The sequence below is a fragment of the Cygnus atratus genome, chromosome 7 (genome assembly GCF_013377495.2).
Source record: "Cygnus atratus isolate AKBS03 ecotype Queensland, Australia chromosome 7, CAtr_DNAZoo_HiC_assembly, whole genome shotgun sequence".
Lineage (NCBI taxonomy): Eukaryota > Metazoa > Chordata > Aves > Anseriformes > Anatidae > Cygnus > Cygnus atratus.
Genome location: NC_066368.1, coordinates 4423370 through 4447316, shown reverse-complemented (window position 1 = coordinate 4447316; position 23947 = coordinate 4423370). Strand labels below are relative to the sequence as shown.

At 40.4% G+C, this 23947-nt stretch overlaps 2 long non-coding RNA genes across 3 annotated transcripts; one reads left to right on the top strand and one right to left on the bottom strand.

Moving 5' to 3' along the window:
- Positions 1-358: 358 nt before the first annotated feature.
- LOC118248639 (uncharacterized) lies at positions 359-7937 on the bottom strand. 2 transcript variants are annotated; one of them, XR_004778809.2, is made up of 4 exons: positions 7838-7937; positions 3856-3948; positions 1273-1330; positions 359-1065 (listed from the first exon to the last, which is right to left on the bottom strand). It is a non-coding gene; the product is annotated as an uncharacterized LOC118248639 (long non-coding RNA). The 2 variants fall into 2 exon arrangements; XR_004778808.2 differs by lacking the exon at positions 1273-1330 and having other exon boundaries at positions 360-1065.
- A 13038-nt stretch (positions 7938-20975) lies between these two features.
- Positions 20976-23947, top strand: LOC118248712 (uncharacterized). Its single transcript, XR_004778832.2, has 3 exons — positions 20976-21211; positions 22494-22564; positions 23118-23947. It is a non-coding gene; the product is annotated as an uncharacterized LOC118248712 (long non-coding RNA).

The window sequence follows — 23947 nt, the reverse complement described above, 5'->3', positions numbered from 1 at the left end:
GCACTGGGCTGACTGCGTGCCTTCCGTGTACTCACATTGCGCTTAGAGCTGTGTGCTGACACATGATTATGATCAAATCTCATGCTTGTGTTGGCAAGTTTCAATGGCTGGGAAGCTCTCCCTCGTGTTCAGCTGCCTGGATGTCCTGTGTGTGCTTATAGGTCACTTTTCTTTGCAGAGTGGAGCAGCACCCAGTGTGTGTGCTATGTAAAATATGACTTGCCTTGTTCTCTACAGTGAAACAGCTGGGCAGGTAGGAGTAGACTCTTGCAGCAGAAAACCTGCTCATGCAAACATCTGTGGGTGAAGAACTTCACACCAGTGGAGACCTGAGCCCAACAATAAAAATAATATTAAATCCTGGTGAGAGAAAGTCTTTCTCTTTATTCTGCTTTAAGGCCACTAAACAGTTCCACTCCTTTTCTCCCCAGTTGTCCCTATGATTTTCAAATGCTTCTGAATAGGCTAATAGGTATATTATTTGTACTCTTTAGATGAAAGATGCTATAAAGTGTATACAACTATTTTGTCAGATCAGATTGACCATTAAACTGTGCTTCTCTTGAAGCCTATTAAGTTACCTCAATTTAGCGTGCACAGTAAATCACGAAAAACAGAAATTACACAGTAATTATGCATCCTGTGAAAAATGTGAGTGGGAAATCACGCCTTTGATTATAAAAGATGAAATGTAAACTGCACACAGTCCGGTGAAGCCTGGCTCATTTATATTGCCTCGCATCCTGGTATGTTGCTTATGAAGTGGCAACATATGGAGCTGAGTGCTGACAGAGATGACAAACTGCATTTCCAGAAGCAGCACGGGCTGCCTTTATGGCATTAATCAACAAACCGAAAGGCCTGAAATGAAGGGGAAATAAATTAGAAAAAAACAACAAAGAGGACTTGGGAGATTAAAAGCAAGGAGGCTCCTCTGGATGTGGCTCAAAACCTGAAGAAAGGCAGGCCAACACCTCTGCATGGCATCAGGAGGAAGTCTGTGTGCTGTAGGCATCTTGTTCTTGTGTGCTGAGCTCTTCAAGGCTCTGAAGTCCTTAGCTAAATCTGTGAGAGACAGTAAAGGAAAAAATAAGAAGATATATATGTAATTTGTTTTGCTCAAAACTACCCCTAAGCAGGTGATAGTAAAAAAATTAGCTTAATATTTTCAGTTGCAGAATGGCAGGCTTTAATAAGCAAGTCACCACAGTCAGACAAACTGAGTAACTTGGCGACGTTAATGAGCCTTTAAATCAAAAGTGCACCAGCTACCTGCAGCCGAATTCCTCTTCAAAAAAAGTTGCAGAGCATGCCAGATGAGGCTCCAGGCCTAACCAGAAAAATAATTATGTTAGAAAACTGTACGGAGAAGGAGCATAGCTTAGGAGGAATGGAAAAACAAAAGAGTAATCAGAAAAGGTCCTGTGTGTGAGATGCCATTAAGTAAGGGAACAAAATAAGAATTTAAAAAGTCAGTTTTTTTGGAAAGCATTTGGAGAGGATTTTAATACAAATAGCAAAGGCTTGTTTCGGCAGGTAACTATCAAAAGAAAAAAATCCGGATTATCATGCAGAAAAGATATTTTAGAGGTAGGAGTTAATCCATATAAGGCCCAAAATTAATGGAAGTTCTGCTCCATTTTTTTTTTTTCCAGAGATCCTAAGACAACAAGTTCTGGATGGAACTGCTTCATGGATGTACATTTTATAAAACAATTTACATCAGAGAAAGACAGAGAAACTGACTCCATGAAATGACATCTGACACCAATCATTTCTAAGAAATGCATCAAATTACAGGCGGACAAGGCAGATGGGAATATAGCAAGTAATGAAGAACTAGGAAAGGGCAAGAAGTAGTGAACTTAACAGAGAGGCTATACAAGAACAATTTTACTCTGACAATTTGACTCCTTACATAACCTGAAATCTCAAATATTCACAATTTTTATTGATGTCCAGGTACAAAGCAATTGTGGAGTCCAACAGCACTCTCTTGTGCACAGCAGAAGTCCTCTACTGGAACGGAGCACGCATTACAAATCCAGCTTAGAGTACAAATACAAAAAAAGCTTTGTGGGGATGATAAGATCCTTTGAGTGAGCTTGCTGGTAGTGTGGCTGAACAAAATACAAATGCTGCAATAGGCTTAGTAAAAATGATAAAACTAGCACTGCTTCCTGCCAGTACAAACACACAAAAAATTTAAGCTGTTCTTTCTCACACTTGTTGTAACTGTATGGGAAGATGGAAGTCAACAGAGTCATGGAGTGAGATATTACTCATCGTGGCCATTGTAAATGATTTCCCCAGAGGCTGTAATTTCTTTAAGAAACTTGTTCATTCTAACTCATTTTGCACACTAATCATGCCCATAATTTATTCTGCAGATATCTGCACTTCTGTGGTTTGCATTTGGTCCTGACTAACAGTCCTCTGGGTGGCATGTCTCACTGCGTGTCCCTCTGGGGACCTGCTGCCTGCCCACGCCTCAGCACTTCTTAGGGCTGTGCTTGGGGATATCATCTTCTCCAAGAGGGAAATCTGACAGAGGCAAGATGCTACAGTCTGGATTTTGGATTTTGCATTGAAGGATCGGTTATCCCAAACATGTCTCTCCAGGATGAATGCTTATGTATCTTTTACATATTTTTCAGGACGCCAGTGGAGAACAGATGATTCATGAAGGAACTGGCTGAGCAGAACAGAGGCTTTTGGGAACCTATTCTTTCATTTGAGATGAGGCCAACATTGAGTTATTTCAACTTAAGTTCCTGAAGTGTGGATAGTGAACAGGCAGCTGTCTGTGCTTCCCAGCATCGTGTTGCAGTTGCGCTTGTTGCCTGCTGGGCATGACTGCATTTAAAATGGTGGAGCAATCTTTCCCTCAAATCCACAATGTGACCCAATGCTACAGCAGGGTGTCCAGTGTGCTCTGGGCATGCCTTACAGCACAGGAACACTTACTGAGCTTCAGCAGAAAAATAGATGCTGGGAAGCCAGGAGCTTTGCACCCTCATACCAGCCCCAGAAACCTCCTTGGTCACACAGGGAGATGCTCAGAGAGCAGAGGGTTTTCAGCTTGCAGTTGTACATTTAGGTGCCAAATTCCACCTAAACAGTTCTTTAGGTAACTTAATCCTTTATTGATTTTAGTCCTCTGCGTTCCTCTGCCTTACTTCACTGCAAAGCATTGTTGTCCTGAGGCTGGAAGGCTTTTAGAGAGGAGTACCAGTTGTCTTCGTTTTGCAGAGAGAACGATACAGCAGGGCCTTGAAATGGTTCCACAACTTTTTGGTATGAACTAATCCAGCAAGATCAGGTCAGAACCACTGATAGATTTCATTTGCGCAGTATGAGTATAAAATGTTATCAAATCAGGACATGACAAATGATGCGGAGGATTACTTTGCAAACAGTGGCTTGTGAACAATGCAAAAATGCCCTTCAGTTGCTCTGTTCATTATTTTCTGTTGGAATATTTGATAGTTGAGGAATTTTGCTTAAGAACCTCCCACCCAAGCAGGAAACACAAAAAAGAGAAACAGGTAAGAGTGAGCATTCAGGACAGACCTGTGTCAGGAGACAGGCTTGCTTAAGAGAATTAAAATCACAGTTTGCTCAATGTAACCAGACAGTGAGTATGCAGTCCTTGGCTATTTATAACTCACAAATAAGGCAAGCAGACAGCTAATATAGCCAGGGGCCAGCAGTAACAGAGCAATGAAGTTTTATTAGCAAGCCTAGGTGGACATGTCATTTGATATATCCATGTGTGAAAGTATTTGTATCATCTATATGTTGAAAAAGGTCACAGAAGCTTTAAATACGAAATTAAATAAAATTAAACCTTACTGAAAATAGCAGTATCCCTCAGGCACCTGGAGTCTGTCAGTGGCTTAAACAATAGTTGTAGAGAGAAGTGGACTAATCTTTGGGGACTTCAGTCTACATGAAAAAAAAAACAAAAAGGAAGAAGAAAAAAAGAAAACTAACAAAGCCATCTTTGCAATAGTTAGTAAAAGAAACATTGTTTAGAAACAGAAGGCAATTATCAAGCAATGGAGAATAATAGCTACCTAATTATAAACTTCTACTTGTAGACTCTTTGGCATATGAATTGAAAACAATTCAGTTCAATTAAAATGTTACAATTAAAATAATTAAATTGGATCATGATATCTCAGTTCCATTGACCTGTTGATGCCATCAGTTGGTTAATTAGCCAGTGTGACTCATATAAGCTCCGGTAGAGGTGTTAGCTGGTTTAATATACCTGCATAGATATCTTGGACAGATAGCTTTGTGTTGTAAAAAGGAAATAAAATAATAAGATTTGCATTGTAACATTTTAGGTATTTCAGTTTACTCCTTTCTTGGACTGCTTGGGAATATTTGCCATGATGCGCCATGGTCTGCTTGTTTGCTGAAGCCCCAGAGAGGCTGTGACAATCCCTGGGTGGGCTGCTCCAGAGCTTGTGCCATCCCTGGGGGAAAGCTGCCCTACGCAGGGGAACTGTGTGTCCCACAAGGGCCCCAGCAACATTAGCACACTCATCTTGAATTTTCTAAATGGAAAATATCAATCCTTTTTCTATTTTGGCATGTTTGCTTTCAGCTAATCGCTTTTATTTTTTATATCTTTTTTTAATAAAAAATAGTTTCTGAAGGAACGCCGTGGTTTTTGTACCTTTCTTTTTATATTTTCATTAAAAATTTACTTGAAAAGAAGGTTTAAACAGTGGCATTTATGTATTTATTTATTTAAAGAAAGGAAATCACAGTGTCTTCCCTTAAATGCTTACAGCCTAAGATTTTCCAGAAATACAAAACAAGGGGAAAAAGAGAGAGATGTAGTAACTTAGCGTTTTCTTCAAATGCTCAGCAGCAACCACAATCATGATTCATATAATTCTGCCTGTGCTATGACTGTGAGCCTGTAGCCAAAGGGACTGTCTGGGATGGACCTTGTGGACATCCTTAAAGGTAGCGATTGTTTCAGATATTTCTTATTGCTTACTCATCCCAGTGCCCAATCCTATTCCTCAGATTGATCTAGTTGTAAAAAGTTAGGTAATAAAACATCTTTGGTTTATAATGGTTATTAGCACCAGCTGAGCCTGCCTCTTCATTATATTGCATTCAGGCAGTTTGTTAGCTTCTATATACTGTATACTCCATAAAGAATTTACTCTTCCACAGGAAAGACATTTATTCATCATTCTTTTAAATACAAGACAAGTTATGACCCCCCATAAATTTTTCCTGATTTTTAAGATCTCTAATACTCTTTACTACAATTTACTTTATTTTTCTTTGTAGGCATCAGTGAAAAGACACAGTTTCCTCAACAACCAAGTGAATATTAACCAATTTGTTACATTATTTTAAAATAACTGGAATGACCTAAATGTTCTGTATGTAAATTTGTACTCAAGTTGCAAAGAGATCTTGATGGGGTTCAGTCAATTAATAGCATTTTATTTCCTCACCAGTAATGTTCAAATGTCCTCCACCTCTACATGGGGAAGAGAGAAGACAAGAAGTATGGAAATGTGATGCTATCAAGCATGTCACCATAATGGGCTGCTTTGCTGTGTGAATTTTGTGTTTGAATGTACTTAAATTGGGTAGACATAGTACAGGGTAATCATGAATCATCCTGGACTCCCTCACACCATCCCCTAACTGCACCTAACATGTGTCCTTAGGAGAAGTCCCAATTTACAGTTGGTAATGTTTGAAATTTGAACTAAAGCAGCTTAAGTGAAGATAATAAACCACAGTGTGGGGGGAATGTCGCGGCAGCCTGTTAGTTGTTCAACCAAAATCCAAGAAGGTGAAGAAGCTGAGAAGGAGAGCAGAATGACATTGATTCCTCTGGTATGGAGAAGTTAAACAGTTACAAACAAGTCATTGCAACATGATGGATCGTAGAAAAGCTACAAAAGAAAGTGTTCCGTGTCTCAATATAAATTCACATTTCTTGTATTTTCAAAAGCAAGTCAATGATTTGCTTCTCATTACTGTATTTATGTTTTTGTATCAGTGTCTGCTCACCACTGCCCTTTTACAGCCCCTGATCTCAAAAGCTTATAGCTTTGTCATATATTAAGAATCTGGATTTGTAGTTTCCATGACAAAAGTCAGTTTTACAAGGAAATTAACTACCTTTCAGAAAGAATCTTAAGTTAAAAAAAAAAAAGGTCAACAAAACTTCACCTTGCTCAGTGTTTTCTTTTTCCCATTCATTTTTAATCTTTTCATCTATGCCCCTTTTTGATTTTTATCTTGCTATTGGGAAGGACATTAGCAGGGCTGAGCTCTGATAAAATCATAAGTGAGTGTTTGTGTGAGCATATCTTCCACTTCAAATATAGGACAGCAAGAATCCAACCTGATATACCTACAGACAATGCTAAAAGAAGCAGCAGAAAACATCAGTATGGAAGGCACAGATTTTATGTTGCTTTCATTTCCCCTTGTTCTGTAAAGGAACAATCCTTAATACAGACTACTACCAAGAGTGACCAAGCTTGTGGCACCAGATGTTTTCTTATGGACCTCTTCTCACACTCTTCTACAGCAACATGGAGTGAAACTACTTTCATTGGGGAATATTAGGGAAAATATGATGATTATAAAATTGGCACAACATTAATTTCAGCCATAGAAGCATAACCTTTCCCTGTGCTTTTCTTACAGAAGAACCTAAAAGAGTACAAAGCCCAGTGAAGAATAAGGCAATTTTTATTTATACTGCAGCTTTTGATCTGAGATTTGTCAGGAAGTGTCCCAGGCTTTTTCACATTTTTAATTCCTCCTAGGAAAAATGTTTTCTAAAAGTCCATTTGATTAACAAAATAGCTTTTTATTTAACTGATGCAGCTTAACAACTTAATTGGGAGAGTTTCCTGTCTTTTGATGAAAACAAATAAATAAATAAATAAAGCAGCTTTACCATCTTGAAACAAAGCATTTCAGCCTGCAAAGATTTTGCAATACTTCCAAATATATGAGGATGCTAGTCTTGAAATGTAGACAACAATGCAGACAGTGAATATTAAATAATTTGGATAAAAGAATATACTGAATATCATGCAACAAGTAGTACTTTGATGGAGTAAAACATTATTTTAACATTTCATTAACCATTTGAAAAATATATCTTCTTGGTTACTTTTGCTAACTCAGCAGCCATCTCTTTCTCTAATTAGAGTCAATCTTGCTTGTTAATTTTCTTCTTAAAAGCAGGACTAAAACCAGGACACATTCTTAAAGTCACAACAATCTTCTGAATTGTTCCATTTTCAGTTTCTTTAGAGTAATGAAATTCCTTCAAATTTATTCAGTGTCTTTCTTTTTTGGAAGAACTGATGCAATCCTACTGGAAAATATTTACTCCCTTGGCTAAGGACAGTGTTGATACCTTCTTTAGTTTACATTGCTATTTTGTCAATGGCCAACCATAATGTTTCCAACATATAAGGAGTGGTTGCTATACACTATGCTGCATAAACAGACATGAAAATAAACCCATTCATTCAGAGGGAAAAGAAGAGGTGGGGCTTAAGAAGGTTTCCAGCACTCTCAGCCAAATATTCTTCTTCTTAAACCAAAAAAGTCCCCCCCCCCGCCATACCCTCCCTTCCCCTTCACACTCCTCAGATAAGCAGCCTCCCTGTGCATCGCCCACCAGTACTTGTCAAAATAAATTGTATATTATGGATTCAGGAGAAGAGAATAACCAAGCAATAACAAACAGCTCAGGCTAATTTTAACTCTGTTAAACAGAATTAATTAATCTACCTCAGAAAAATAAAAGTCATCAGCTTACTTTATTTTTTTTTCAAAGCTTCTTATAATTTTGTAAGAGGAAAAATTCCAGAAGAGCAATCCACTGCAGCAGATGCAGCTGCCTAAAACATGAAGAAAACAATTTATTTCTATGTGTCTTTGACATTTTTCTTGGGTGAGAAAGATAGATATTTAAGCTTCACAACACAAATATCAAAGCTATGCAGGATCTACATATTTCTGTGCTAGACTCATCATGTGTTTCACTCTGTGAGATGAAGCAGAAGAACCAGGACAGTCTTTTTGGCCCATCCTTTATGTACCCTGGATAATTTTTTCAAGAACGATAGTTTGTCTGCTTTTAAGGCTAAAAATTCCCCTGCACGTACTGTCAAGAGATTTTTGCTGCTTTGCACCACCGATTCGAGAGAGATGAGAAATCCAGGTACTTGTATAGCAGAACTCTCTGATGTAAGAAAGATAAAAAACAGGCTGAAGAAAGGCACATAATCCTCTTTTTTATATTGGGCACCTTTTGACTGGCTACAGACTTATTGGAAACTTATGTCCGGATCGTGTTGTACAGTATAGATAAGAAGAAAAATCATGAAATTATAGAATATCCTAAGTTTGAAGGGACCAACAAGGACCATCGAGTCCAACTCCTGGCTCCACACAGGACCACCCAAATATCAAACTCAATGTCTGAGAGCATTGTCCAAACGCCTCTTGAACTCCAGCAGGCTCAGTGCTGTGACCACTGCCCTGGGGAGCCTGTCCCAGTGCCTGACCACCTCTGGGTGCAGAACCTTTCCCTAACACCCAGCCTGACCCTTCCCTGTCCCAGCTCCATGCTGTTCTCTTGGGTCCTGTTGTTGTCCCCAGAGAGCAGAGCTCAGTGCCTGCCCCTCTGCGCCCCTCGTGAGGGAGCTGCAGGCCACCATGAGGCCTGCCCTCGGCCTGCTCTGCTCTAGGCTGAACAAACTAGGGGAACTCAGCCGATACTCATATATTTCCCTCTCCAGACCTCTCAGCATCAAAAACTGAGCACCAGACTTCTTTGTACCCTCGATCTACCTGTGGATTTCTGCTGCAGAGAACATTTATCAGCTCGCAGGCTGTACCATCATAGGGTAAAACTGGGGTAGCTCCTTGGGAAAGGAAACAGAGTATTAATTTTGCACAATATCTAACAGCTCCAGAAGGACATGTTTTAAAGTTTGCACTGCAGGCTATGCCAGGTCACTGGACTGATGGCCTGTGTGCATCTGGACTCCTCTGGAGTTGAAGAAAAAGGGCTAGAAATGTGGCAAGTTGTGCTTGTTACTGTTCCAGGCTCAAAATTAGGACTGGTAGGACACCGGTTGTTCCCCAGAAGTTTGCATGCCGTATGGAGGAGCTGGGCTCTCTTCCAGAAGGGACGAAACAGGGGACTGCAGCCAAAATAAAGCTGGAGGACATCAGCTCCTCTGAACAGAAAACTGCACGAAAGCATGACATGGACCATGTTACATGGTGTGGAGCATCACACCCCACGCAGTGCACATTGTTGCTGTGGGGACATGCATGGGACAGAAAATGAGTACCCAAAACCTGAGCATCCTCTGGGGACAGCTAACAATAATTTCTTACTGCAATGCACAATTGCACACAGAGACCATTTTATTTTTTTCTCCTCACTTCCGCCCTTGCTTCCAATGAGCCATCAGAAACAAACTCTGGGGAGATAATCATGAAAATACATAGTCAGACAAGAATTTATCGGAGTTTATTTTCCTAAACACAGTCTCGTAAACAAAAAGATAACTTACACAGATATTCACAGAGACCATACAGGAGGAATTCCAAAGGCAGCCTAGGGTTTTATTCAGGTGAGTGGGTACACATATTCTCACAATCGGTGCCTATCATAGGCAGCTAGGGTGGACTGTCTGCTGCCAAGCTCTGTTCTTGATGTTGATTTTTGTAGTGCATTACACGAGAGCTGAGTGTACCTTTGGTGAGCCCCCAGGGTATGGGGTTTGAGCATGGAGCTGCACTCTGAGAAGAGCCTGGGGTGCAACATCGTTCAGCTTGGCACAGAGATATTTTCATGCTAATCTCTTCTAATATCCATGTGAAGAGACAAAAGGCCTCAGAACTGAACAAGGAGTGTGTTAGTATGTATACATATAGAGAAGTAAAATAAAATATGCTAGTGCTAGCTCTCAAGCACACTGAAGGCCATTGTGTCAAAAATGTCCTCATGAAATGGAAGCAAGGCTGGCAAGAAGCAACAGTAATAGTTCTTGGTGGAGTTCCCAAGTACAGAACCAAGGGTTTGGTGCCTATTTCTGAGCACTGCTTTGGCTAAGGACTGTTGGTTATTTTTGGCCAAGGTTTCCTCAAAAATCTTTGTCTATGCCCCTAAATAGTTTGAAAGCTCTTCTGAGCCAGGAGTGTCTCAAAACTGGCAATACCTAATATGATGAGGATTTGATTTCAGTTATTCCTACACTAGAAGCAGTACCTCCTGAGATGGTGTCTTACGTCCCACAGGTTTCTCAGAATCCAAGACAATTCCCCATTTGTCCTGGAGATATTTCTAAGGTATTTCTTAGTTTGGAAAGGGTTATTGGGCTGAAGCTATAAGTAATGATAACTCCAGTAATGCTGCTTCTGTTTTCATGGTTATGTTGATGAAAAAGTTTTGTTCTAATCAGAAACAAAACAGCTCAACTTCCCCCACCATGTCTGCCAGCACATACACCCCAAGGATACGTGATCTGTTGCAGGCAGGAGAAAATCTGGAGGAGCTTCTGGGAAAGTGTTTGTAACACTTTCTTGAAGAGCCCGTGGGAGCCCCTTCTGAGACACCGCACACCACCACTGGCAGTGGATATCTCCTGGACTCACACATACGTCAAGAGACTCGTGTGATGGCCTGGGGGGCCTCCAGCTTCCCAGGGCCCAATTGAGTATTTTAGCACTATCCAGGGACATAGATTGTCATTTTACTCAAGAAATACACAAGAAGACACTTAAAAATAATTTACAACAGCACTGAAAATATATATACGATAAAAGCCCATTCCAAATCCAAACCAATCTACAAAACCGAAGACCAACCACAGACAAAACTAATAACTGGAAGCAATTTATAAGGAACTGAAAACATCATGAGAATAAGGGAAGGAAATATATTTCAGATAGAACAATATAATGTTATTGGCAACACAATGGCATACAAGCCTCTGGAGGTGTCATGCTGTCTTCTTTGATTAAAAGCTTACTCAGAAATATGAGTATTAATTTAGAAAGACTGTTTATACTTCCATCTCTCTAGATTATTATTAATTGGAATATGCAAAATATTGTAAGTAGCAAGCCTTTATGCAGAAGGAAATAGCAAAGATTTCAGAGGTTTTGGGAGATGTAATTAAATTCTATTAGTTCCAAGTGCCTTATTTTACAGGAAGAGCTTTACCACAGAAGTGGACATAGTTATCTTTGTTTGTTTTCCTTTGACAAATATATCTGAGGGAAGAATAGCATGATGCTCCAACTAATCTTAAGGAATAAACCATCTCACTGTTGTTAGCAACATGAAAATTTGTCTTGGATCCTTAAGCTGCATGGCTTTAACATCCACAGTGAGATAAGCATCTTCTGAGGAGGTGTCACCACATCTGAAGGGAGCTGAAAACATTTTCATCTACCACAATTTACTTCTTTCAGCTGGCTGTAGATGTAAATTATGCTTTTAAACAAATGCAGGTAGGACAGGAACATGCCTCTGACTATCTTTCCTTGAATTATGACACAGGAATCATGATGTGCTTTATTCTAGTCTAGTTAGCTTTGGTGATATAGGAATGGATATTGAGTTTGAAATTGAGTTTTACATTAATCCCTCCTTTTATGTCTTGAAAACAACATCCACCATTGCTTCTCTACCTTCTTAAACTTTAATCCAAAATGATCCTCCATGTATATTTTGATACTTTTAAGTGATACATATCTGGGGTTCAAGGAGAGAAAGACAGAAAGAAAAGTATTACATGGTTTATACCGCTGAGCTTACTCTTTATAAAGTCATTTAGCCTGCCCAGGGCATCACAATTTGGCCTGTAAGTTGTTAAAGGAAGAAGAGTACGAGTCATTAGACAAATTAGTGGAGTTAATAAGTGCATCACCTCTACCAAACAGCAGGTGAGCACAGTTGGCATCTATTAGATTGATGACTGCCTAAATTACACAATTACCCCTTCTTGGCTGCAAAAGTGACAAACCAAGCCCAGGGAAGAGGAAAACAAGGAAAGAGGGAACTTCAGAGTTGCAGTTACTAACCCAGTTTTCCTAGAGTTTACATCTGAGAGAGACTGGCCCCAGGCAGATAAGAATTTCTGCCGATTATGGCAATTTCTTAATTGCCATTAAAATGAGTTTTTGCATAGCAAGACTTGATGAAAAATAAGTTTTTTTTTCCTTTTTTTTTTTCCCTGCTTATCCTTGGATAAACAACAGTAACGTTTTAACACTAACTTTTAAAAGTCTCTTTATTTCTGAAATGAATGGCCTCTCATTTGAACTCACAGAGACAATTGGGTATCATCTTGTAATTTTACTTTCAAGAAGAAACTTTTAATCCTTTTTCTCCAGAAGGGAGAAGCTTTCTCTGTACAAGAGATTGTAGGGGTCCCCTTTGACCCTGATGTCTACCATCCATACTGGCAGCAAAGAGAGCAAATGGATGGGCTTCAGTCCTCTCTCCTCCTCCTCCTCCTCCTCCTCCACCTCTTCCTCCTCCCTAAGCACTACTTCAGGTCTTAATAAAAGCTGGTTCAATATTAAGGTTGTTAAACTGTCTGCCTAACAACCCAAGAATCATGCCACTGAAACTGGGGTGCTTTAAAAAGAAATTGGGGTCAGCTTGTGGTATGTGCACAATTAAATTATGCCTTAATTTTCACAGAATCTCTTAATAGAGGCTTAAACTGTCGTCTCTCTTTGTCAAGCTCTACAAGTCAATCAGAGTGATGATATTTTCCCATTGTCAGGTACTATTCAGTGTGGATAAGGGTTAAAAGACTTAGACCCTAAATGTGCAGCTGATCCTGAACAGAAAAGCAATAGATGGAAGCATGATGTATGCTCAACTTCTAGCTAAAGTCATTACACTGAAAGTAAAGTAGCTCAGGGAGTGCCCATTGCCCAAATCCAATTTTCATACCAATGTGTTGCTGAGAGTACAAATTACTGAAAATTTGCCAATCCAAAGCTAATATTCAGAAATGCCTTTCCAGTAAAAGTGAAAGCAGCCCTTCAGTTAGCAGCACTGCTCTTCCAATAAAACATTTGTGAAATAAAACTCACATATTTTCAGTAAATAAAACAAAACACAAAGGAAAGATGGTTGTAAGAATACTGGTGAGAGGAATTGTGTTGTAAACCTAGCATACTGAAAGAGACCCTTTTGAGTGCTTACTCCCCAGCTGAGTTAGAAGCAAAATAAATATCCAAGCATAGTCAGGGACTTATGGGTTTCTCAGTGGAAAGAGAGCCAACTGGTTGAGTTTTACCAGGAGAAAAGGGAAGGGTGGCAGTCTCCTGTGTCTTATGCATACCATGTGGAACCATAAACCTTAGCAATGTCCAAAGTCTGTCTCTTAAGTTTCCTTTATCCCACCTAACAAGTTCACTTCCAGTGTATATGAGATGTTCACCTGCCCCCTTTACTGCCAGATTCACCTCCATATTTTTTCCCATCTATTTCCATATGAGATGATTTGACTGCTCAGTCCTCAGGTACCTCGTGCATGATCTGCATGGAAAGGCTGTGCTGCCAGTGTGTCTGTAACTTGTCCTGCCCCTCCGCGTGGGAGTCTGCCTTGGAGGATATCTTATCTGCTCTGGGAAGCAGTGTGGTGAGCAGACTGGACACACCCGGAGGTGGCTGCTGGGCTGGAAACCAGCCTGGAAAGGCTGCTGAAGCTGCAGCACTCAGGCTGACTCTCTTGAATGCTTCTCATCCCTGTGGGCACCAGGAATATTTTAGGGAATGACCCCAAAACTAATCTGGGAATGTCTTTCAGAGATGTTTTCTGTCAGTCATGGAAAAGACAAGTGGGGAGAGACAAGGAGAGGCAGATTCTGGCTCTTGAGCTAGATTCTGGCAGAAGGAAAGAATTAGCTGAGAGAGGCAAGCTGGAAGTAAATTGCTGTGAATCACCATGTATTGACAGATTCCATAGTCCCGGTGGCAAGAAAAAATAATAAAACAAATATAATCTGTTTTACGAAGGCAGATGGTTATAAACTCAGAGTAGATAAGCTATCCTCCAAGATCCTTCTAAAGGAGAAAAAAATGGATTAAAGAATCTGGTGGTACCTTAAACAGATGATATTAAGGGCATAAGTGCAAACTATCCCATTGTAGAGGGAAAATAGAAAAGAGCAATAAATGGCCAAGTTAGGTGAATAATGAGCTCTTCATTCACTTTTAACATAAGAATGAAGCATAAGGAAGTGGAAGCTACATCATGTTATTAGATACAATTGGTATAGCGTAAGTATGTAAGATAACAATCAGCAAAGTGAGGACATAAGATACAGGATATAAAACGAAAAATGACAATAGAAATATGAAAAAAATAATAATCCATAAGTACACCACCAATATGAAAGACATCTCCAAAGGGATTTGTCTGAAGCTCCACTGCAAGATGGTATCAATAAATCATGCTGTGAAAATAGCGTTTAGTGCCTTTTTGCATTAATCCTCAAAAATGAGGTCAACTGTAATCAAGTGGCTAACACAATTGATTCCAGTAACAAAATGGCAAGATCTCAGTGAATGACAAAGAACAGGTTAGAGGGAGTTTCGGTAAACTACATGTTTTCCAATCATCAGGTCTTACGACTTACTTGTTAGAGACCTTACTTAAAGAACAAACCAAAATTTTCTGAGGGGAAGATTGATGATGTTCTGGGGGTAGATTGGTGAGTGAAGATGTGGGATCTCTCTGGTCAGAGACCTAATTCTTGGGGGGCTGAGAAGGCAAGTATTTTAAAGGCGAAGTCATTAACATTCTGATTAAACCTAGTGGGTGCATATGCAGAAAATTGCTTTGATGTAATTTAAACCTATAAAAGTTGAGTGAACGTTTTTGCTTTTGCATATGCCTATCTTTGGCCAATTCAGGTGGGAATTCGGAAAAGAGGAATGGGTTTCACGCAGCTGCTGCAGTACCAATGCAGCCGGGCATCGCACAACATGCCATTTGACTGCATTGTTGCTATGTATGATACCTGTTCTGAAGGAGAGTTTGTTTCGAAAACTGCATTTGAAAGTCAAGGAGCTAGATGTGAAAGGAGATTTGATTTCTATCAGTACAGATAGATGGCTGGGAATGAATTTGGTGCCTTATGAAGCAGGAAAAATACATTTCTGCCTCAAGAAATCTGCATGCTAAAAAAGTAATACTTTAAACAGTACTTAAAAATATGTTGTTTTGATTGTGTTAATATTCTGGCTGACACATTTGCTCCAAGCAGCTACTTCTGCTTTCTAACTTCTCTTTAGTGTAGTGGCTGATAATCTGACTATTGGTAATTTCCAGCTGATGGAGGAAGACTGAAACAGATTGTTTTAGGGGAAGATTGATTTAAATCATGATTTAAATGGTACCTAGGGATTTATAATTCCCCAATGGTCTCAGTTTAAATGCTTTTGTTTTCCAAGCAGACAAAGTGTTGTCGAATGTCAAGCCTTGTGTGCTGACGCTGGCTTTGGGGTGGGGGGACTGGATGCTTTTCTTCCTGTGTTAGCAGGAAAAATAAAATCTCTGCAGGCCACTACTGTCCTTCTGTGCATATGTGCTGCCACCAGATTTACACAGATGTGATTGTCTGCAATTTGGTAAACATTTCTTTTGATGATGCCCCAGAAAAAGAATCTAGTTCACTCCCTCCAGGCTATGCAGAGCTAACTGGGATGGAAAAGAGTAAGCAAATAAGTGGAAAGCAGCCAGCAGGGGCGAAAGAGCGGACGGCATCCCAGACCACTGGGAAAGCAAAGCACAAGGCACAGCAAGAAGGTTTTCCTGAAGCTGCCAGAGCAGAGGGCAGCCAGCTGAGCTTGTTAAACACACATTTTCTGATGAATAAATGTTGTGCCTGTTGTTTGCAGAGGTTATTTTTCCAAGGGGATGCTGTCTTCCCCAAACAGCCAGGCAAACAGACACAGAAATACCATTAAAACCCCGCTGCTTGGACAGGACGTACCAGGGATATGTGGCATTTGCTTATGTACCCAAGCTAATGTGAAGGGACGTGATTTCAGTGTCTGTAGGACTGTGTATTCCTCTGCAGTGTGCACTCAAGCGTTCAGCCTTTCAGTTACAGTTTGAGTCATTTTATCATACCTCTATTACTAGCAATACCTGAGCAGAGCAAATAGAGCACATCCTTTTAGTGCAATTATTTTTGCACTTAACCTATTGGTTTATTTATTTGTGCATACCCTGGCTGGAGGAACGTATTAAATAATAATGCTGGGATACGGTCCTGAAACAGCTGGCATAGCGTATTCTTAAAAATCTGACAGCACTGTCACACTGCCATAAATTCAACATTGCAATGGATTTAAAAAATATGCGTGCTTTTATAGGGGTTGTATTCCCACTTTGGTTGGTTTCAGTTTCTTCTTCTCGGTTTTATTTATGGCCTTGTTCATCACAGTAGACCTGACTCATTTGATAGCTGCTCAAAGAAATTAAAATAACCCTAGATTTCTGTGGCCTCCCTGAGCAGCCAGAGAGCGTGGGAGTGGGGCGAGGCATGGCGGCTGGGTGCCAAGGCTGGTGCTATTTTCTTTCCTGCACATTGGCAGGGGCTGTCCCTTCCCCAGCGGAGGGACTAGGCAGTGTCACACTGCCACAGTGATTTCCAGGGGGTTGGCATTTCCTTGGAAACTCGGCAAGAGGCTGTTCCTTGGAAGAAAAAAAAAAAAAAGATCACCATGTTTAATTTTTTCCAACTATTGCAGCAATTCCCGTGCCCGAAATGAAGTGCCTATGCTATTGCAATCCTGCTAGGCTGTCTCTGTTCTGGCAGGTTACTGAGATGAAAGGTGCTCTGCTTTGGGTGGTTTTCTTGCTTACAGCTTTTTGTCCAGCTCTGTCTTTGTCTGACAGCTCAGCCCTCAGAGTGCTTCTCCTTAATAATCTTGGTTGTATTAATTTCCCCACCTTAAACAGAGGTAAGGGGCTGGGAGAATCAAGGCAATCTATCTTCAATATTAAATTAATTTCTTCCAGCTGATTGCTGTGTTGCACCTGTACCAAGTCCTCCTGCGCTGGGCAATGACCACCAGTGCTGGCACAGCAAAAACTCCTCGCTTTCCCACCCAGCTTCTCTAACCCATAGTATTTGATGCCTTTTTCAAGGGCTGGCTTGTAATACTTGTGCTCAGGTAATGTGCTGTACCTCTCTACGCAGAAGTGGTCTCTGCACGAAGGGAGGCTGAGGCATTTTCCGGCACCAGAACCTTTCTCTCTATCAGCATCACGGTGCTCCAGCAGCAATGCCTGCAGAGGTCACTCCTGTGGGGTTTCTCAACACACCTGCAGTGGGACCAACCTCTGATTGTAAGCACATTTCAAGTGTAAAAATCTTTCATCACTCTTGTCACTCTCTTTATTTAGGTTGGGAATTTTGCTGGAGCTTAAGAAACCCCAAATCCATTTCAGTGGGATTTGTGTCTGATTCCCTTAGCTCCTCGCTGCAGCCAGCTCTCAGCAGCAGTAAGCTTTTCATCTAACTCAGCAGTTGCCTTACCATTAGTGTGATTTCCCAAAAGATCTCATCCCGGATCAAGCTCCTGACAGAAACCAGCATTATAATACTTTATAACATTATATAGACTTTATAATGCTTGCTGCTGAGACAAAATGATTCACCACATCTTTGGACCATCTCGCTCTTCTGTAGCACATATAATGAAGTTATTATGGAAGCCTTTAAAATAGGAGCATGTGTGTTTAAAATGTTTGCAAATAAGAAGAACTTGGGAACAAAATCAGCCTTGTGCAGAAGTTTCTAGCCTGGCAGATTTAAAGCAACACAGCCCTGCCTTGGAGCTGACTCATGTACCAGTCCAAAATCTCTGCTCCTTTTCCTCAGCTTTGCCAGAGCCCTCCCCACAGCAGACCAGCAGATTTAGGGTGTTTTTCCTTAAGGTTTGGGGTTTGGAACCTCAGGGGTGGTGCCCAGGGATAACAGGGCTAAGCCCTAGCTGGGGTATTGCTAACGAAGCTCTGAGCTCAGGCTGTGAACCCACCAGCAGGCTGGTGCACCTAGTGAAACCCAGCTATTCCCACAGTCATTTTAGCAGAGAATAGCCCCCCTGAAATCACGTAGCAGCCAGAGCAGTTCTCATGGCTTTTGCTGGGTCATTATCTGGGTTTCGTAATCAAACGAGCCAGACATAGCTGGTCGCACTCGCTAAAATCTGTGGCTCAGCACAGATATGAGCAGAACGCCCAGGTCTGTTCCTGTGTGTACTCCTGAAGGAGTGAGGACAAGCAGAGGGCTCTGCAAACCACCTCTGTGATCTGAGGCCAAAAAGGACTTTTCCATGCCTGTGTGTTGGCATCTGAATGCAGGGCTTGGGTCTCTGTGGCTGGGCTGGAGGCTGGATCTGCCCTGGGGCTTGCCCGTGCAAAACCTTCAAAAATTTTTAGTTAAGAGGTTTTCTATTCTTGCCCTTCTTGCCCCACCAGTGATTAGCACTCCTCCTGCCCAGAGAAGGGTTAACAGCTCCTTAGCACCCGCTGACATTTTCCCATTTCCAGAAGTTGCTGCCCACAGGCAGAATGCCAGCAATAGTTAGATCTCCTCCCTAAACTGACTTGTCACCTGAAGAGCAACTGGGGCAGCAGGCAGTCAAGAGATTTACCACTTGCAATTACCATGTCTTCCTTCCTATTTCTGTATCAAAACCAGTCTGGATCAATCTAGGTCTCTCAGACTTTCTCCCCAGGTTTCCCATGATAGCCACCACCCTTGCACTGTGTTTTCAGCCACAGGTAGCAACTAATCGAACAAAGGGATTCCTACTCAGTACATCATATATTTATATAGCATACACATAACGTATTTTTCTTGTGCCAATTGAGCTTAGTTGATGGCACATAACACTTGTTCTTTGCTGTGCTAAACTGTTGCTCTAGTGTATTGTACTATAGCAAAGCATGAAATGCTGATTGCATCGAAGGGTTTTCCTAACACTGTCCCACTTCTTGGAAATACCCTGCAGGTGGGTACAAAGATGCTGACCTCAGAACTGTTTCATACATGTACTTTAAATTTCACCAGAGTTTCTCATGATTTATGTTGCTGTAGCTGGTGTCAAAAAGAGGCTTTTGCTTTTCTGAGTGTTGAAGGAGACTCCTGCAATTTTACCTGGGGGTGTGCCCAGCAAGGAGCCAGCAGGACGTCAGGAGGAACCAGCCCAGTGCCTCCAAAGAGCAGCAGGTCCAGCTTTTGATGTCTTTGCTGTGCTTTCTATACAACCTAGTCAGCTGAAAATCCCAGCACTTCTCCAGGAGACCAGAGGGAGAACACCATTTATCCCAGAAGCACTGATTTCTGCAGTTTGGGCCGCCTGGTGCTTACCTTCGGGAGGAACATGTGGAACACAAGAGGTTCCATGGAAACACCAGGAAGCTGTGTGGTGTGTGGGTGATGAAGCTCTGGCACAGGCTGCCCAGAGAGGCTGTGGAGCCTCCTCCTTGGAGATCTCCCAAACCCACCTGGATGTGGCTCTGGGCACCCTGCTCGGGGTGGCCCTGCTGGGGCAGGGAGGGACCAGAGGGACCCAGAGGTCCCTGCCCACTTCAGCCAATCTGGGATTTCTCTGACCCCCCCATGGCATCACACAGCTTTAGCTCTGCTTTTCTTGCTGCAGTGACACCTCCCTGAGCCTGTGACTAACCAGGGAAGTCCATGCCCACTGCCTGGGCACATCGCTTGACCTTTTTAGGCAGAGAAATTTTTGAATTCTGCTGAGGTCATTTTCTGAGTCAATTCTGGGGTTACAGGGTGGTACTGCAATCCTGGAGCCTTTGAGAAGCATCACATTTGTAACTCATTTAATCTACATATTTGTTCTTATAGCAATAGTAGATTGAGTGGACTGTTGTTGTTATTCCAGACATATACTTTCTTACCTTACTTTCATACCTGTCCCCAGTTGCTACATCCCATCTGATGTTACACCGTGTTATTTACCATTATTATTTTTAAGCTTTGTATTCCTTAACACATTTTAGGAGACTATAGAAAAAATATAATAATAAAAAAATATATATAAATGTATAGAAGACGAGGCAGGTTTTAAATACAGCTGATAACAGGAAACAAATCTTTCACAGACTTTTATTCTAGTTTATTTTATAAGCAGGGAACGTAACATTACTTTTGTTTAGTACACAGTGTTGTTGTTGACTGGATTTCTTCATATAGACATTCATTCAGTTCAACTTATTAAATGTGTTAAATGACCTTTTAAAAGTGATCTTTGATGTCATGTGGAATATCAGAAACATTTTAGAAAGCACCAATGCATGTTCTTCTTCTTTGTTATTTTCACTATATGGTAAAAAAAAAAAAATAAAAAAAAATCGCATGAATTTTTTATTCTAACAGTCCATCAGATCAGCTACAATAATAGTTTTAAAAGAGCAGATAATAACCTTCAGTCCCTCCAAACAATTTCAAGTATTAGAAGAAATAAGGGCCTGGCTGAGAACTGATCTGTGATTTCATTTATTTGACTAAAACTTTTTGCATACTTGACTGAAATGACCTAGATATTAGTCCTAAATTCTTCTATGATTTGCTTCTGGAGCTGACAAATACCTGGAGAGTGTATACAGAACAGCAAACCCTTAGGGTGTTTAAGATGAGTTGCATTAGATGTAAAAGCTTTAACATAATAATCTTTCAGAAGCCTAGATAAGCATAGCAGAGAAGAGATAGATAGGCAAAATAAAGAAAAATAAATAAATGACAGCAGGCAGTGCCCCAGGGTGCTAGCTGAGTGTTTTCGCATTCCTTTTGAATTTTTTTCCTTTTTAAGTAAAAGGCTTTTTTTTTTTTTTTTGGTCCTAAATCCAAACAGAACAGTATTCTTTGTAGTAGTTCATTTAAAGGAAAGGGAAAAAGCTGAGAATGGGAAGTCTTCAGTGAGAGAAGCTGAGACAAAACTCCAGGCCAGGACTGTGAAATCCAATCATTCCTGAGAGCCCCACAAAATCAGCTTTGCTTGCAGCTGCTCACGCCACCACTGATTCTTGCTGTTGCTTTTTCAGCACGTAACGGGGGAACAAGTACACCTAATCTGGTACTCTGCTTCACAGTGAGCTCTGTGGTAAATACAGTATTATGGGGATTTGCTAGTTCTGTGCTACAAGTTGAAAGCTTGAATATGAATAAGTATGTGTATGGGGATGAGGAATGTGCAAAAGTGCTAGGGGAGACCCAAGCAAGGGAATGACAGAGCAATAAGCAGACTGAGTGTCTCGTGAGGGATGGGGAAAGTGTGGGGCTGGTGTTTGTGTGAATGCAAAGACACCCATCAGGTGCTAGAGAATACTTTGTCCCACATTTGGGATGATCTAAATACTGAGCATCAGGTTTAACCCAATACCCATCAGGGTACAGATTAAGGGCTCAAAGCCTCAAGGGCAGCTGGAGCAGACTCGTCATCCTAATAAGATGCTGTACAGTAGTGTGCATCATGCTTTGCAGTAAGTTGAACGTCTCTTCTTTCTTCCATCCACTACTGTATTGTAGTGAAAAATGATTGTAATACTTCAGACATAATTGCACATTTCAAGAGATCTTTAGTGTATGTTATAGATTATAATAGTATGTAACGCTATATCCACAGAACAAGCAAACACAAATATTATTCTTCAATATCTGTAAAAGCCTAAAGCGTTTGAAGCTCATATACTCTTCTGTGCTGATGAATCCTTCAATACAAATTGGTGGGTAATGCTGACAATTAGTTACTTCTACTGTGTTTAATTTCTTTCAATTTAGACAGTTAAATACAGATACAAAGTTAGATAATTATACTCCAATTGGGAGATGTACTATAAACAAATGAGATACAGTGTGTAATTGATTAGTAAATCTGCATAAAGCTTTCTTAAATGCAAGATATTTTTTTTCATTACTGTGTAATTATTCATTGAAAGCCATCTGTTAAAAGTCAAGTTAATAAAATGTGAAAAAGTGTAGGATAACAACAGAAGTCAACTCATTTCAAAATAATTTTCTTGAAAGTGTTCTCTGGAAATCGATATATTTTATTAGAACAAGTGAAAGTTGTCACACAAAACTGAGGGGGAGAGAGGATTATGTTTGCAGAGGGTTTGGTTGTGAAAACAAACACATTTCCATTTCCAAATACCATTTTCATGTTGGTTTTTGAGAATCAGATAGAACATTTTAGCCAAACTCCCCCAGAGCACTGTGATATTTAAGCTCTTAGCAAGCTTTTAGCAAGTTTATGGAAAAACAAAAGTCACCACTTCTTTTCCACATGAAAAATTCCCCAGACTTTCAATGTTAATTATTTCTCACTGTAATTTTAAAAGCCAGCTTAATTGCTTTCAATATGTTTGATTGCTTTTTCCTTACAGAATAGGATCACAGAGAGGCTCGACAGACCATAGAGATGCTCTCATTAGAAATCCTCTCATTAACAAAAGAGGTAGGAAAATGCAACAGTGAGATGCTCATAGATAAATTAATATCTGTAGATTTTAATGCACTTTAAATAGCAGAAGACTCCCAGCTCCTTCTCAAGGTGCTGCAGTCACCTCCCTGCTGCTGCCCTGGCATCTGTGCCAGCTGGTGCCACTTCTGTCAGCAAAGCCAGGACATGTTTAATCCAGCCACATTTTTTAACCTGCCTGTCAGCTAAGCAGCAAGGGTTGCCATACATAAACATTTTTTCAGAAATCTGATATTATTCCCTAGTGCCAATTAGGTTTAGCATAAGCATTTTTTTCCCAGCTCTTTTTCCACTCTGTGGAAAAGCCTGATGTTTTTCTTCCTTAGCTGGGCTGAAAAGTCAGTGAGCTGAGTGATGTGCAGAATGGAAAGTTTAAAAAAACATGGATATGGCAAAATATTTGGTGTTGACTTTTCAAATAGAAGGAAAAGTTTTGGACATGTCCAAGTCAAAATGTCTGACTGCTACTCCCCTGGACTCGTGATAATTCAGACACCAAGCTGATTTCACTGTGGTTTCTCCTCTTCAGTTCCAGGAAATAAATCAAATTAAAACTCAGAGCAAGTTTTGCTTGCACCTTCCATGCAAGTTATGGTGGCCATGTGGAAAGAATGAACTCATGGGAAAGAGATGAGTTGCTCTGCGCTGTGGATAAAACTACTGGATTTTAAACCAGTTTGTCTGCTAAGCCCGTATTATACTGAAGATGACATCGAGGACTTCCAACCCATTTTGAACCATTTGCCACGTCTTTCTATTCTACTTTATTCTACAGAACTGGAAAACTTTTCTTGCACATCCATATTGCACAAACCACTTTGGTGCGTATCAGCCCTTATCCAAATTCTCTTTGAAATACCATTTTTATTGAATTCTAATGGCAGTCTATTCCTGCACACTTTAAATATTGCATGATTACCTTGCTATGGAGTATCTTGAGGCTGACGAATTTCAGATAAGGAGCTGAAAAAATACATATTTATAATTAAACTAACTAATAAACTGTAAAGCTTGTAACATATCTTAGCTAGTACAGTCTTTGTATTGCACTTAAAATCATGACTAGAACAAGAAGGGCCACACAAATATATGGCTCTTCCTGTTAAAGGGATAACTGCATTTTAGGAAGATCAGTGATCGTGCTTATCACACAGATCATATGCCATATACTGTCAGTGCATTAAAGAGAACATCACGCAGAGAAATAGATCTGAAATATAATCATCTCTTTTGTTGTCAGCATCAATCATGTCTTTTCAGCTTTTCTTTCAGGAACGATTCGACTGGTTGGGAACTAACTGTTGGGTTTATTATTTCACTTTAATTTACTTCACTATAAATATACCTCATGGTCATGCA